This window comes from Colobus angolensis, unplaced genomic scaffold (assembly GCF_000951035.1).
Source record: "Colobus angolensis palliatus isolate OR3802 unplaced genomic scaffold, Cang.pa_1.0 Scaffold160, whole genome shotgun sequence".
In the NCBI taxonomy this organism is placed as follows: Eukaryota; Metazoa; Chordata; class Mammalia; order Primates; family Cercopithecidae; genus Colobus; species Colobus angolensis.
Genome location: NW_012114711.1, coordinates 685,399 through 701,839, shown reverse-complemented (window position 1 = coordinate 701,839; position 16,441 = coordinate 685,399).

The window sequence follows — 16,441 nt, the reverse complement described above, 5'->3', positions numbered from 1 at the left end:
CGCTTCAAAATATGTGGTAGGGATGGGCCAAGCCAAATTTGCCATGGGTCTGGGAGTGTTGTAGGAAAATAATATGCCAGAAAATTCTAACCTGTGGATAATGATGATAGAGGTGGTGGGGCGATGTGTGTGTGTCAGGGGGGTGGGTCAGAGATATTGCAGGGCAGCTCTTAGGGTCTCAAATAGAACTGTCCACTATGACTAGGCAGGGTAGAATTTTGAGATATTAACCATACTCCAACCCCAATTTGTGAAGCCAGACAATTTGCCTGTATTGCATAGGGGAAGAAAGGGTGCGACAGAATTCAGAGAACAGAAAGATTAAAGTTTTGGCTTTTTGTTTAATAAATTTTTCATAGAGACAGGGTTTCCTTGTGTTGCCAGGGTGGTCTTGAACTCCTGGGCTCAACTGATCCTCCCACCTCAGCCTCCCAAAGTGCTGGGATTACAGGCATGAGTCAGCATGCCTGGCCAGTTTTGCATTTTGAATTTTAAAAGCTACCGTCCAGGCATAAGAAAAAGACTTAATTAGTGAGAGTCATTTTTCCTTCCTTCCTGTTCCCCCAAAATGATAGATAGTTAGCTTTAGTTAAGCATTTATGATGGGCCAGGCAGTGTTCTAAGCATTCTACAAATGTTGTCTTTTTAAATCCTCTAAGAAGCCTGTGAGATAGTCAGTTTTACAAATGGAGAAATCGAGGCACAAACTGGTTAAGTAACTTGCCCAGAGACCCATAACTTACCTGACTCCAGAGCCTGGGTGCTTAGCTAATCCCCGGATAGATGAGAGAAGACCAGCCTATCATGGGAGCTGTTGGCTGAGATGGTGGATCAGGGAGTCTAGGTGGAAAGGACTCGGGGAGTCCCAGTGTGGAAGGGAGAGCATGAACCGGGTATGGAAGCCTAAAGAAAGCTGCAACTGCCCTCGCCTCCCGTGCCTTGGTGCTCCCGAGGGCCTCTAGAACTTGGACTCAACCTAAGGGAGACTCAGGGAAATTCTTAAACGACAGTGATTTTGTTTCTCGCACCTCCAAGATCAGGAACCTGATAAAGAAATTCACGTTAGTTGTCAAAAAACTGGAGAAATGTTCACTCATGGTTGAGTTTGCAGCCTGTGATTCTACATGCATAACAGTGTGATATGGTTTCTGCTGTTGTGATAAGGCATTCTAAAGGAATCAGGGTTCTGGTTAGAATATTAGATTTTCAAGTCAAAGTAACTTGGGTTTGAACCCTAACTCTGTCAGTTAGTTGCTATGTGGCCCTGGTGAGAGCCTTAATTTCTTGTCAGCAAAATAGGGATGAGAGTACTAACTGTGCCCACCAAACAGGGTGGTGTAAGCATGAGATGAATGCCCAGCTCAGTGCCTGGCACAGGGCATCTCCTCAGTACATTGTAACCTGTGTGTCTCAATTCATTGGTGGTATAAACAAGAACTGGTTTCATTGTTTCCAACCATTGCTCCCATCCCAGTTTCTGTAACATTTTCCATGGCCTAACATCCTTAGTAGTAATTCAGCTGGATTCTGTAATACCAGTTCCTTTACTGAAACTATCACTTTAGTTTTTTAAGGCTCTGTCCTGGTCATTTTAAAACTTCAGTCTATATTGCTGATATGGGGGTGTAGTTAAAAAATTAAAAAAACCATGAAAGAGAGAGAGAGAAAAGAGAAGAGAGAGAGAGAGAAAAGAGAAGTCTATATTGCTGATATGGGAGTGTAGTTAAAAAAAAAAACCATGAAAGAAAGAGAGAGAGAGAGAGAGAAAAGGGAAGAGAGAGAGAGAGAGAGAAAAGAGAAGTCTATATTGCTGATATGGGGGTGTAGTTAAAAAAAAACCATGAAAGAAAGAAAGAGAGAGAGAGAGAAAAGAGAAGAGAAGAAAAAGAATGCTTCAGTCTTATATTGGATAGAAAGCCTTTTCCTGCAGTTGCCCTGGGGCACGCGTGAACTATGATTCCTGAGGTGAGGAGGGGAAGTGAGGATGATTCTCTCATACCCTTTGCCCTCTCTCCTCCTTTTGTTGGCTCCTCAAGGGTGGGGGCTGACAGGAAGGAGAGGAAACCCCTCCCACATCTCTTGCCTGGACCTGCTGGTGAGGCTGTGGACTTCTCTTTGGTGGCTTAGAGCTTTTGTTGCTCCAGGGTTCTGTGGGCTTCATATCGTTGGCCTTGGAAGGGGCTCACTTCCCAGCATCTCTCAGGATGTTGGTTCCTTTCTAGACCTGCCCACACCTCCTAGCTGGCCCCACCATAATCCTCTCTGTGAGGATGTAGGGTCTTTGCTCTTCTATCTTCCATGGCCAACTTTGGGACCTCTGGGCTTGTATGAACTCCAACTGTACACTTCTGAAAATCTAGGGATCTAGATTGAGCTAGGGACTCTCTCATGGATTCCATTATGCCACCCCACCCCAATTTTATCATCTTCTTTCTGGTCACACAGAGGAAAGTCAGCAGGTCCTCCCATTAGGAAATGAAATTCCAATCTCCTTTACTTGTGGATACTGCTGGTCATTAGCAGGATACTCTCTGGGTCTCCCTCTCCTTTCTTTGGAGGTCAAAACACACTTTGTTATCAAGAGGAAAGGAGGAAGGAAAAGGCCTCTCTTCACACTACCCCAAAATATGAGGTCCTCTCTCCACAGTGGTGATGGTGGTGGTGGTGATAGTGATGGAGATAGTGGTGGAGGTGATGGTGGAAATAGTGATGATGGTGATGGTGATGAAGGCATTGATGGTGGTGGCTCTGGTGTGGAGGTGGTGGTAGTAGAGGTGGTAATGATGGTGAAGGTGGTGGATGTGATGGTATATATAGATGGTGGTGATAGTACAGATGTTGATGATGGTGATGGTGATGAAGGCATTGACGGTGGTGGCTGTGGTGGAGATGGTGATGAAGGTAGTGGAGGTGGTGGTGGTAAAGGTGGTAATGATGGTGATGGTGGATGTGATTACACAGGTGGCAGGGAGGGTGGAGATGCTGCTGATGGTGATGGTGATGAAGGCATTGGTCATGGTGAGGGTAGTAGAGATGATGGTAGTAGAGGTGGATGTGATAATACAGATGGTGGTGATGGTAGAGATGTTGATGATGGTGATGGTGGTGAAGGCACTGACAGTGGTGGCCATGGTGGAGATGGTGGTGAAGACAGCGGAGGTGATGGTGGTAGAGGTGGTAATTGTGGTAAGGGTGGTAGGTGTGATGATACAGATGATAGTGATAGTGGAGGTGGTGATGCTCCCACAGTTACCCCAGATAAAGCCCTGAGGGAAGGTAGCTGGTCCTTTTGATTCTCAAGGGTCAGATCTCTGAATTTGGAAGATGGGTATCCTTTGTCCTCAGCTCTGGGCCTTAGGAGAATTTTCAGAACAACAGGAAAAATTCCACTCAGCCACTAACACTGTCCAGTTACGTTAGGTGTAGTGCTACCAAAAAAAGTAATTCTTCCACAATTCTTTTAAAGTGGTACTGAAAATATGGTAGCTTCTTGTTATTTCCTCAGCCAACAGAAGCTGAAGTACAACTACTACAGTGTAAAGGTCTATAAAAGTTCTTGGCATTGGAAAAGAGTTCTTTATATCTGAAAACTTTCAAACCAGTGCTCTGACTGGGTTGCTCACAGTCTCTTCTTGGGCTGGGTGAGAGGTCTTTTGAACTGGGGGTATAAGCTGTTATCCCAGAAAGAGCACAAGTTAATAAATGATCAGTAAGAGGCTGAAACAAGAACCCTGGCCTGGTTTTCTTTTTTTTTTTTTGAGACGGAGTCTCGCTCTGCCGCCCAGGCTGGAGTGCAGTGGCCGGATCTCAGCTCACTGCAAGCTCCGCCTCCCGGGTTCACGCCATTCTCCTGCCTCAGCCTCCCAAGTAGCTGGGACTACAGGCGCCCGCCACGTCGTCCGGCTAGTTTTTTGTATTTTTAGTAGAGACGGGGTTTCACCATGTTAGCCAGGATGGTCTTGATCTCCTGACCTCGTGATCCGCCCGTCTCGGCCTCCCAAAGTGCTGGGATTACAGGCTTGAGCCACCGCGCCCGGCCCCTCCTGGTTTTCTTTACTAGTGCCTTATAATGAGTTAATTTCTCTCTGTACAGCTAGGACTTCCTATAGGCTTGGCACTATTGACATTTGGGGCTAGATAATTCTATGTTGGGGATTGGGTGGGGCAGGGCCATGCTGTGCATTGTAGGATGTTTAGCAGCATCCCTGGCGTCTACCCATCAGATGCAAGTAACACCCTCCCCACATTGTGACAACTTTATATGTTCCCAGACATTGCCGAATTTCCTTTAAGGGGATCCTTTGAGCATTGCTACTATAGATTCTACCCAGGCCAAGGCTGCCCTTTCTCTGGGAAGGGTCTGGATACTGACGCAGCAGTTATGATTTTTATTTTACTTTATTTTTTTGTAGAGATAGGGTCTTGTTTTATTGCCCAGGCTAGTCTTGAACTCTTGGCCTTAAGCAGTCCTCCTATCTCGGCCTCCCAAAGTGCTGAGATTACAGGAGTGAGCCAGCCTAGGTTTGATGTTTTTGAGCCAGTATTTCAGTCATGTAGCAAATTTAACTATATATATATACACACACACACACACACATATATACATATATATACACATAAACATATACACACACATATATACACACACACACACACATATATATGAGGGTTTTTTGTTATGTTTTTTCTCCTTTGTTTTGAGATGGAGTCTCGCTCTGTGGCCCAGGCTGGAGTGCAGTGGCGTGATCTTGGCTCACAGTAGCCTCCACATCCTGGGATCAAGCGATTCTCATGCCTCTGCCTTCCAAGTAGCTGGGATTACAGGTGCCCACCATCACGCCTGGCTAATTTTTCTATTTTTAGTAGAGATGGGGTTTCACCATATCGGCCAGGCTGGTCTCGAACTCCTGAACTCAATGGGTCTGCCTGCCTCGGCCTCCCAAAGTGCTGGCGTGAGCCACCGTGCCTGGCCAACATTCTTTATATTTCTATTCCCCATTTCTGTAACTCGTTTATATATATCACCCTTTGAGCCCTTGTTCTTCCTGTTGGCATCTGTGGGGAAACACTCTCTTTTTAAGTTTAAACTCAGTCAATTCAGGATCCTTTTATTCTCTTTCCCTCCTGTACTGATCAAAGATTTACGGGGTTTCTGGCATTGGTGAGGGAGTGGTGGGAACTAATTTCTGTTCTATGCCACTATCTTCTAAAATGTGTGATCCTTCTGGATGGTTCCTTGCATGGGGAATTTTCGTATTGTCTTCTGTGTTGTCTGAACCAATGGACATGTCTGTTCTCATCTTATTTGATTCCATTTGATTCCTTCTTCCTCCTCTACTGACTTTATTCTCCTGGCTTTTGTGACCCCATAGACCCCAGGTTTTCTTCCCATTTTACTAGTTACTCTTTCTTTGCCTCTGTGGTTAAATCTTCCTTCCCCTTATCGCCAAATATCAGAGCACCCTGGAGTTCAGTCCAGAGCCCCATTTTCTTCCCTATCTGAACATTTCTCTTTAAATCCATGGCTTCAAATGTGATGCTTTTCCCATAACTCCCAAATCTCTCCAGCAGTGACACTGCCTTATGTCCCTCATCCTTATGGTCGACTGTCCACTTGACATTTCCGCTTGGATATCTTACTGATGCCTCGAACTTGACATGTTTAGAACCACTCTTGTTTTCTTTTCTCTAAACCTGCTTCTGCTCCCCAGTCTTCTCTATCTTAGAGAATAGCATGCCATCAGTTCAGTTCCTCAAGCCAAAGTTCATGCAATTATTTTCAGTCTTCATTTCCCTTCCCCAACACATTCTATCTAGCAAGATCTGACTTTGACTTTATCTTCAAAACAGCATGAATCAATTCCCTGAATTTTCACTGCTACCACCTTGGTCCAATTAACCATCATCTCTTGCTGACATTACCACAACAGCCACCTGACTGAGGTTTCCTTGCTTTTATTTTTGCTCTCATCATCCTACAAATCATTCCCCATGCAGCAGCCAGAATAAGCTTTAGAAAATATAGAAATCATAAGATCATGTCACACTCCTACTTAAACCTTTTTTTTTTGAAACAGAGTCTTGCTCTGTCGCCCAGGCTGGAGTGCAGTGGCACAATCTTGGCTCACTGCAACCTCCACCTCCCAGGTTTAAGCAATTCTCTTGCCTCATCCTCCTGAGTAGCTGGGATTACAGGTGCCCACCCCCACGCCCAGCTCATTTTTGTATTTTTAGTAGAGATGGGGTTTCACCATGTTGACCAGCTGGTGGTGAACACCTGACCTCAGGTGATCCACTCAGTCTCCCAAAGTGCTGGGATTACAGGTATGAGCCACGGTGCCCAGCCACCTGCTTAAACCTGATTGCTCCTAATCACACTTCAAATAAAATCCTGACTGCTGGCTGGGCGCAGTGGCTCATTGGCACTTTGGGAGGTCAAGGCAGGAGGATCATTTGAGCCCAGGAGTTTAAGACCAGCCTGGGCAACATAGTGAGACCCTGTCTCTACAAAAAATTTAAAAATTAGCCAGATGTGGAGGCATGTACCTGTAGTCCCAGCTCCTTGGGAGGTGAAGGTGGGAGGACCACTGGAGCCCAAGAGGTCAAAGCTACAGTGTGCCAGCCTAGGTAACGAAGTGAGACCCTGTCTCAAAAAAAAAGAAAAAAAAAAAAGGAAGTTAGGAAGGAAGCGGGGGAGGAAGGAAAAGAAATCCGTCCTCACTGTGTATGCTGGCTTACAGGCCCAGCCTGATCAGCCCCTACCAGCTGTTCCAGCTTCATCCTCTACCACACCACCCTTTGCTCCATTGAACTTCAGCCACACTGGCTGTTTTAATGATGTACTGTGGCAAAACAAACCATCCTGAAACTTAGTGGCTTGAAACAGCAACTGTGGATTATTTTTCATGATTCTGTAAATTGGTGGTGCTCAGCTGGGAGGTTCTTCTCTGTTCTACTCTGATGTTGGTGGAGGTGACTCCTGTGGCCTCATTTGGCTTGGACTTATGCAGGAACTGGAGCAACCTCTCTCACATGGAGGACAGCTGGACATCTCTTTCTCTCCATCTTGTCTCTGGATCCCTTTACATGCTAGCTCAGGAATCCAGGTGAGTGAAATTGGGAACAGCCAGACTTCTTAAGGCCTTAGTGTGGAGCTGAAACACTGTTACTCCATCTGCATTCTATTGGTCAAAGCAAGTCACACGGAATAACAGGATTCAAAGGGGTGGGGGAGTGCAAAATAGACTAAGATGTGGCCGTCCTGAATCTGCAGTCCTGATCCTCTTTCTGTTCCTTGCTCATGACCAGTTTATTCCTTCCTTGGGACCTCTGCACCTACTGCCCCCTGGCAGGGACTATGTCCTCCTTGATCTCAGCATTGCCGGCACCGTCTTGTCATTCACATCTCAGCTCACATGCCATCTCTTAAGAGGTGACCATCCAATGAATAAAGTCACCAGTTACTCTCATGTTACCCTTTAAATATTCTCTGCAGAGCATTACCACTCTGTTTGTTGGCTTCATTATTTGCTTATTTGTTGTCTCTTTTCACTGGAATGAAAGCCCCATGATGGCAGGAACCTGGCTATTTTGTTCACACTGTATCTTTAGCCCCTAGAACACCTGGTACAGAGCAGGCAGAGGCCCCCAGGTAATATGTGTTGAAATAAATAAATGATAGAGGCCTCTCTACCCTTTGGAAGTGAAGAACCCGGGAATCACTCAGGTCTGGGTTCTTATTATTTGCTGTGTAACCCTGAGGACGTTATCTAACTTCTCTGCGCTTCAATCTCTGAAACAGAGAATTAAGAGTGCCTACCTCATCCTCATGGGGGAGTTGTAAAGACCAACGAAAATGATCTATATCTAACTTATCAAATGATCTGGAACTTGGTAAGCCGTTATTACCATTTATTTTTAGATTTTATTTTTAATTGACACATAATTATATGTATGTATAGGGTATAGTATGAGGTTTCATGGATATGTTCTGTAGTGATCAGATCATAAGTAGCATTTTTATCACCACAAACATCTGTTCTTTGTGGTGAACACATTCAAATTCCTCCCTTCTAGCTTTTTAAAAATATACAATACATTATTTTTAACTATAGTCACTCTACTGTGCATTAGAACACCAGAACTTATTCCTCTTATCTACCTATAACACCGTACCCATTGTCCAATATCTCTGCTTCCCTCCATCTCCCTTACCCTGCCCAGCCTCTGATAACTTCTACTCTCTACTTCTATGAGCTCCATATATGAAGAAGATCATGAGGTATTTGTCTTTCTATGCCTGGCTTATTTCACTTAATGTTAATCCAAGTTGTTGCACATGGCAGGATTTCATTCTTTTTTATGACTGAATAGTATTCCATTGTGTAGATGTACCACATTTTCTTTATCAATTCATCCATTGATGGGCACTTAGGTCACTGATTGTGAACAGTGCTGCAATAAACATGGGAATGCAGATACCCCCTTGCAATTTTGTAATTTTAGTTGATTACATTATTTTAATGCAAACACCAACTTGCTCCCTCCTTCTTACCTCCCTTTCCTGAGCTCCAAAGGCAGGAGAGAAACCAGTAGAGAAAAATTCCATGTAATTCCAGAAGGCAAGAATCACATTTCGTTGCTGTCTTTGAAATTTTCAGTTTCAAGTGACTGCCTGCTGGCTGCAGCCACAGAGCAGGAGATGGGTCCTTATCTTGTTCTTGGCAGTGGAAGGTGGGTCAGTCAAGGTCTGGGCCCCACTCTCTACTTCTTACAGAAACGTGGAGCTCCTGCTGCAAGGGTCTGGCAGGCTTCTAAGAAGTTCCCTTTTGATTCAAATCCTGCTGAAGGCTGTGCTGGACTTCTCTAGTTTGTCCCAATTAGAGTCTTTTGAAACCACTGTACTTAATTTACCACCTAATTACTCTTACCTTGTTTGTTTAATGAAGCTTACATAATGATTCTGGTGATCTGTACAAAACCTGAGGTGGAGATTTTACTTTTCATTTGATAATTTGTGATTTTTATATTAATGTTTTATAACCTTGGGTTCTTAATCATAAAGTCATAAGGAGCTTAATTGATTTGAAACTAACCATGCCCTGAAGTGTGTACATGTCAAATTGATTCAAATTGATCCAGTGAGTTTAAATAAAGCTTAGGCCAGGGAGCATGATGACACCTGATAGACATTTTCCTAAAGCACTTGACTTGGGGGACTCAATTACGCTGCCATCTCCACACAGTAAATTATTAGATAAATACTCTTTTTTTTTTTTTTTTGCATTTATCACAGACTGAAAAGATAGGACAGTTCAAAGAAAAAACACTAGGAAAAGTTAGACAAGTGTAAAATGTTCTATTTATAATTCTTCCTTCTGAAAAGCTGCAGAGAACTCACATTTTAGAGCATGCTGGTTTGAAATATATGTATGTTTACAGGCTTTGTTTCAGAGCCTGACAGTCAACATCACAGTCTCAAGTTGAAAATGGTTGGAAATTAAGTACTGATAATAGAAGCACTGGAAAAACACAGGCCTTGTTGGGGATGAGTGATCCTTCCTCAGGGGTGATCAATTCAAGCACTTTCCCAAAGAGAACTTTCTCTGAGCAAATGAACTCACAGGAGAAATCCTCAGTTTTCCAGGACAGGGTGCTGTTCCACATTTCTGCCAAATGACAGGTCAGTTTAGTTCTAATTGGCCCTAATTGACACTCCTTCCCCTGAGAGGCTACATTCTTGTACCTGCCTTCCAGCAGTCCTCACAAAGGTGTGAAATCCCTTCTGGCTTTGAAAAATACCAGATATAATTTCCCAGTGGATCCCTTTATACCCAATGAAACTGATTGCTGGGCCCAGGGAGATGAGCCTGACTCCAGAAAGATGTAATTCCCAGGGCTCAGGGCTCCCTGAGGTCCCAGCAGTGAACAACCGCACGATATTCTGCTGTAATTGATCTCTCCAAAAACATTTTCCTTTGTAAGCAGTTCCGATGGTTCCTGAGTTGCTTTCCTATCTCTAGTTGCCATTTCTCGCAAGTCAGTCATTTTGTTTTACTCTCTTTTTAAGAATTTTTAAAGAACTATGTCTTGGACTTGAATGTCTGCAGTCTCCTGTGTCCTGCCTCACTGGCGCTGCCCTTCTCAGTGGGAACTCCATGCTAGCTTCCTAATGAGGCTCCTTGTCTTAGTTTCATGTTCTAGAGTATCCTCTTTGCTGTATGTCCCTTGGATATGGTGTCCCTGATTGCATTTTTCACCACAGTGCACCCAGGGCTGAGCACAGCATTTGACGTACAGCACATGCGCATAAATACTCTTTGAAAATTTTTCACGTGGAGGTACATAAGGTGTCCAAACCTTAGGTGATATCACAAAAGACATTTTTACTCATTTAGTCACCACGTACATCAAATATAGAATGTTCCCAGCCACCCCGGAGTGCCTCTTCATGCCCTCTTCTCAAACCCCCAACCCTAACCCATTCGGGAAGTAACTACCATTCTAGTTTTATCACATTGCATTACATTGATTTTGCCTGCTCTTGACCTTTCTATATGGAACTGTTCACTGCTATGGTGGCCATAAAAATGCATCTCCCAGACTTCTGGTTGCTGGAGTTGACCCGTAGTCGATTTTGCTGGGCTCTAAAATCCATCAGAACATATGCACAGGGAAATCTTCCCGCAGGCTGCTCTTCCCTTGGACTGGGTATAGCAGGGATGCTAGTGCGGGCCCATTCCCAGGAGGTAGGGAACTCCTCTGACAGCGATTTTGGCTCAAGGACTCCCAACTGGCCTTGCCAACCTTCCTTAGAACTGCACTGTAGGCCAGGCGCGGTAGCTCACGCCTGTAATCCCAGCACTTTGGGAGGTTGAGGGGGACGGATTGCTTGAGATCAGGAGCTCGAGACTAGCCTGGCCAACATGGTGAAACCTCATCTCTACTAAAAATACAAAAATGAGTCTGGTGTGGTGGTGGGTACCTGTAATCCCAGCTGCTCTGGAGGCTGAGGCAGAAGAATTGCTTGAACCTGGGAGGCAGAGGTTGCAGTGAGCCGAGATCATGCCACTGCACTCCAGCCTGGTCAACAGAGTGAAAATAAATAAATAAATAAAATAACTGCATTGTAGTCTAAGATGTTCCCACTCAGCATTCCTTCTTTCCCTCTCTCCTTCCTGAGGAGCAGACCAGCATCTCAGTCTGACGATTCCCTGCTTCTCCTGGCTCCCTCCTCATCTTCCCTCTCAGGTGTTTCTCTTAATACAGCTCTTGGACATTTAATCCTGGCATCTGCTTCTTGGGTTGACACAAATGTGAACTCTTCTCTGAAGGCTTCACTAGGCCCATGATTTTCACTCATGTTGCATTTAGCAATCATGTATCCTTTTCATTTATTGCCATGTGGGATTCCAGTGCATGAGTATGTGCACAGTTTAGCTCTTCTAGACCTGATGGGCATTCGGGCTGTGACCGGTTTTTAACTCTCATGAATAAAGCTGCTAGGAGCATTCTTGGACTCCTCTCTTGGTGGACATGTGCATTCATTTCTCTTGGGTGTGTACTTGGTAGTGAGAGTGTTGGCTTGTAGGGTAATGGATGTTTAGTATTAGTGGATACTTCAATACAGTTTTCCAAAGTAGTTGGACAAGTTTACTTTCCCATGCTCATCAAGTGTTTACGGAATGAGTGAACTCTAGCCAGAAGAGTCTTTTAAGGACTTAACTTTATCCCAGTCACTAGCCTGATTAGACACACACATACACACATGTGCACACACACACACACACACACAGCTTTCCATGGTGCCTCATTGTTATAATGTCCAAATTCTAAACTTACAAGTTGTACAAGGCCCTGCCTGACGTAGCTCCTGTGTAACCGTCCAGTCGTGTTGCTCGCCACAGCCAGCACCCACTAGCCACCAGTCACACTAGCAACATAAACTTTGGTTACATTGCTTCTGTTTTCTTCGAAAATGCCACAGTCTTCTACCATCTAGATTTATGCACATATTAGACCCTCTGCCTGCAACATGTTAGCTTGTGTGTCTCCCTATCTATATTTCCCACTTTGCCTAGTGCATGAGTTAGAAATGTTTTCAATTGCAAGGAATGGGGGAAAAAACGGACTTAAAGTGACTCAAAGAGCAGTTCTTTCCCTGCAGCTCTTTGAAAGGTAAGACCCTTCCATGCCATCAGAAATGTAGAAATGGGCAGTAACTAGCATTGCTTCAGCAGTATGATGATGCCAGGGCTGATTCTGTGACCTTCTATTATCTTTCATCCCAACTTTGATTACCTCATGGTCATGAGATGGTTGCTGCAGCTCCAGGCATTATATCCATCTTCAAGGCAAGAAGAATGGGAAAGGGCTAAGCCAGCCATTCCTGTGTCTTTCATGAGAAAAGTGAAATTTTTTTCAGAAACACCTCCAGCAGGCTTCTGTTGGAGTTATCTTGGCTGAACTTGGACACCTCTAGCTTCAAGGAAGGCTGAGAAGCTATGTATGTATGTATGTATGTATGTATGTATGTATGCACAGAGTCTCACTCTGTAGTCCATGCTGGAGTGCAGTGGTGCAATCTTGGCTCAATGCAACCTTCACCTCCTGGGTTCAAGCGATGTTCTCTCCTCAGCCTCCCAGGCTCCTGAGTAGCTGGGATTACAGGTGTGAGCCACTGCACCTGGCTAATTTTTATATTTTTGGTAGAGATGGGGTTTTACCATGTTGGCCAGGCTGGTCTCGAACTCCTGGCCTCAGGTTATCCACCTGCCTTGACCTCTCAAACTGCTGGGATTACAGGCGTGAGCCACTATGCCTGGCCCTGGGAGCTATTTAGCTCTTCAAGGTTCCACAGTGGAGGACAGGGAAGAAAAGGTTTGGAAATGACTGTTGAGTGAACCTCCCCAAAGTGTCTTCCCTAGTAAGCAGACTCTGACTCAGCCTCTGGTTTCAGTTTGGCTGTCCCTTCCTCTTGGAAGCCTTCCTTGATCCCTCACCTTTTTAGGACTAATTTAGATGTTTCACCATCATAGTGGTCTCTGAAGTTTTCCCTAGTCATGAAGTTATTTACTGACTCTCACCTTGAGGTATGTGTTAAATCTAGCCCTTCAAGAAAAAACAGGAAAATATGTATGGCCATGGTAAAACACATGCACAGACCCTCCCTCCCCCGCCATGAAGCCTCCCTACCCCATCAGCATTTTACCTGTTTTATTATCAAGTCTATGTGCAACCTCAAAGTGGCCATGGCTTCTTGGGGGAGTTCCTACCACTTCCCCGAATTGAATAAACTCCTAGGAAAGCACTGGCAAACTTATCCCAACATTTGTGCCTGTCAAAATCCTGTCAATCCAGACTGGCTACTGCCAGCCTCTTTGTTTTATTACAAGCTTTAAGATCCCCTCTTTGGGGGACAATCTGTAAGTTTTTAAGTAGGTAAGATCTTGGCCTTTGGACTTAGAATGTCTGGGTTCGATTCCTGACTCTGCACTTATTTGATATGTGGCTTTGGGCGAGTCACTTCACCTCCCTGGGCCTCAGTTTTTTCATCTGTAAAATGTGGATACTAACAGCACTTATTTCTCAGTGTGGTGGTGAGGTTAATTCATCTTGGAAACCCTGTCACATGAAAAGCACTCGCTCTACATTGGCTGCATTTATTCTCTCTGAGCCTTGCTTCCATCTACTGCTCCCGCCAGTCCCCTTTCTCCTCTCTTCCTCTCCAGACTCAGTCAGTGAAATGCCTAATCCAATCACTGCCTGCATCGGTGACGATTACATTTCCTGGGAAAATTTACAGTTAGGTGAAGGAGCTCAAACAAGTGCCCAAATCACTAGAAAGCAGCAGCTGACATGGATCGCACCCTTGCTCTGTGCCTTGCATGCGTTAGCTGGCGTGTTGCTTGCTCACCCTGGGTTGCTTCATTCTTCCCACATTTCTAGATGAGGAATCTGAGTCTTGGAGTGATTTGTAAATTTATAGTGTTCCAACAGAGGATTCAATGCAACTTTGGCAGCCAGGCATGGTGGCTCATGCCTATAATCCCAGCACTTTGGGAGGCCAATGGTGGAAGGACCGCTTGAGCCCAGCAGTTCAAGACCAGCCAGGGTAGCATAGTGAGAGCACCCTGCCACAGCCACGTCTACTAAAAATAAGAAAAAAATATTAGCCTGGCGTGGTGGTGTGCGCCTGTAGTCCCAGATACTTGGAAGGCTGAGGTGGGAGGATTGCTTGAACCCAGGGGTTCAAGGCTGCAGGGACTCATGATTGTGCCACTGCACTCCAGCCTGGGTGACAGAGCCAGACCCTGTCTCAAAACAAAAACAAACAAACAAACAAAAAACAAGTTTGTCTCATTTAAAGCTTGGGTTCCTGACCATCATACTAAACTGTGTTTATGATGGAGAACAGTCGGTCAGCCCCAGAGGGGCATGAGACATTTTGGAGTTCCGAGGTGGCAGAACTGGTTTGGGGGTTGCCATGGACATATAAAACCCAGCTTGGAGGGTGGGGAATATTTCATCAGGTGGCTGGAGGAAATATAGGGATAGTGGAAAAGGCTTTTTGGATGCATGGAACAGCAAAAACAAAGACACAAATTCTCAAAACACAGGAGAAATTTTGAGGGAAATAATGGTTAGGAATATAGGCTCTGGCATTGGCAAAACCCTTGGTTTAAATCCCAGCTCTGTCTCCACTAGCTGTATGACCTGGGTTAAGTTGCTTAACTTCTTTGTGCCTTCATTTTCTTGTCTATACAATGAGAATAGCAGCGGCTCCTTTGCAATGGTTTGGCAGGATGAAATGAGATGATGCCGAAAACCTCATACAGTGTAAAGCACTCAGGAAGTGCCATCTGTATTCACCACATCACACAGACTGGTGACCTGTACATCACCTGCTCCCAGGAGATCAGGACAAGAAGAACAGAGGAAACAGCTTTTGAGTTTTCTCTGCCTTTAGGTAAAAAAAAGTGGAAGACTTGTTCCTCTTGCGGCAAACGACAGCATGAATCATGCTTTATTTATCCAGTCTCTTCCAGTCTGCCTTCTGCAACATGCCAGCATTAGCAGAATGTGGATAGGAACATGACCATTAAAAAATGAACACTCCAAGGCCAGGCGTGGTGGCTCACACCTGTAATCCCAGCACTTTGGGAGGCTGAGGTGAGTGGATCACTTGAGGTCAAGATTTCAAGACCAGCCTGGCCAACACTGTGAAACTCCATCTCTACTAAAAATACAAAAATTACCTGGGCATGGTGGCATGCGCCAGTAATCCCAGCTACTCGGGAGGCTGAGGTGGGAGAATCGCTTGTACCTGGGCGGCAGAGGTTGCAGTGAGCTGAGATTGTGCCACCGCACTCCAGCCTGGGTGACAGAGTGTGTGAGACTTCGTCTCAACAATAAATAAATAAAAATGAACAAACACTCCCGTATGGGCAACATAGTGAGACTTCATCTCTACAAAAAATTGTAAAAACTTAACCGAGCACAGTGTCACAGGCCTGTAATTCCAACTTCTCGAGGGGCTGAAGTGGGAGGATTGCTTGAGCCCAGGACGTGGAGGCTGCAGTGGACTGTGATCAGGCCACCACACTCCAGCCTGGGTGACAGAGTGAGACCCTGTCTTAAAAAAACAAAACAAAACAAAAATACCTTGAGGACCAGTTTACAAATATTTGACTTCAGCAGGTATTTCAGACCCTTTCCTCGGGGAGAAACTTAAAGGCTGATTTCTGAAATAAATTATACAAGCTTAATGTCCATCCACTACCCTTTTGCTGGTCACTAACAAGACCCCAGTGCTCGGCCAAATGGGGGAGGGGAAACCAGGAGAAAAGAAACAGGGTGTTTTGTGTTTTTTTAAGTTCACATTTTCCTCCTTGTTGAGCCAGTTGGAGTGTGGTCAACAAATTGCTTTGAAGGACCTGAGACACCTCGGTGGGTCCTTCCTGCACCATCTTTGTGTTGGTAAAAATCAGTGCTGGCTTCCACCACCAGCCCTTCTGCCCTAACCCTGCTCCCCGCTCCCATTTCCCCCTAGGAGATCTAAGGAGAATTTAATCCATATGGTTTTGATTCCCTCACTCATCAAAATGCAGTTTTCCAAGAGCCATTTGATCTCCAAGATGTTATGTGAGTGTCTTTTTGTATTTTATTTTTTTCCTTAGAAAAGAAAAGCTGATGGTTTGCCAAAAGAAAATGAACTCCAAACTCTCGGGGTCTGAACTGGGTTCAAGCATCAGATCCAGGGAAGCTCTGGGGGTTGCTGTTTAGTCAGAGGCCTCAAATGTTCTCTGTACAAGCCAGGTGAGTCCAGGCAAAGTGGGGGCACTTCCTCTGCTTTCCTTCCTCGCATGTGTTCGTGTGTGTGTGCATGTGTGCACGTGTGTGCGTGTATGCATGTGTGTGTATGTGTGCATGCGTGTGCATG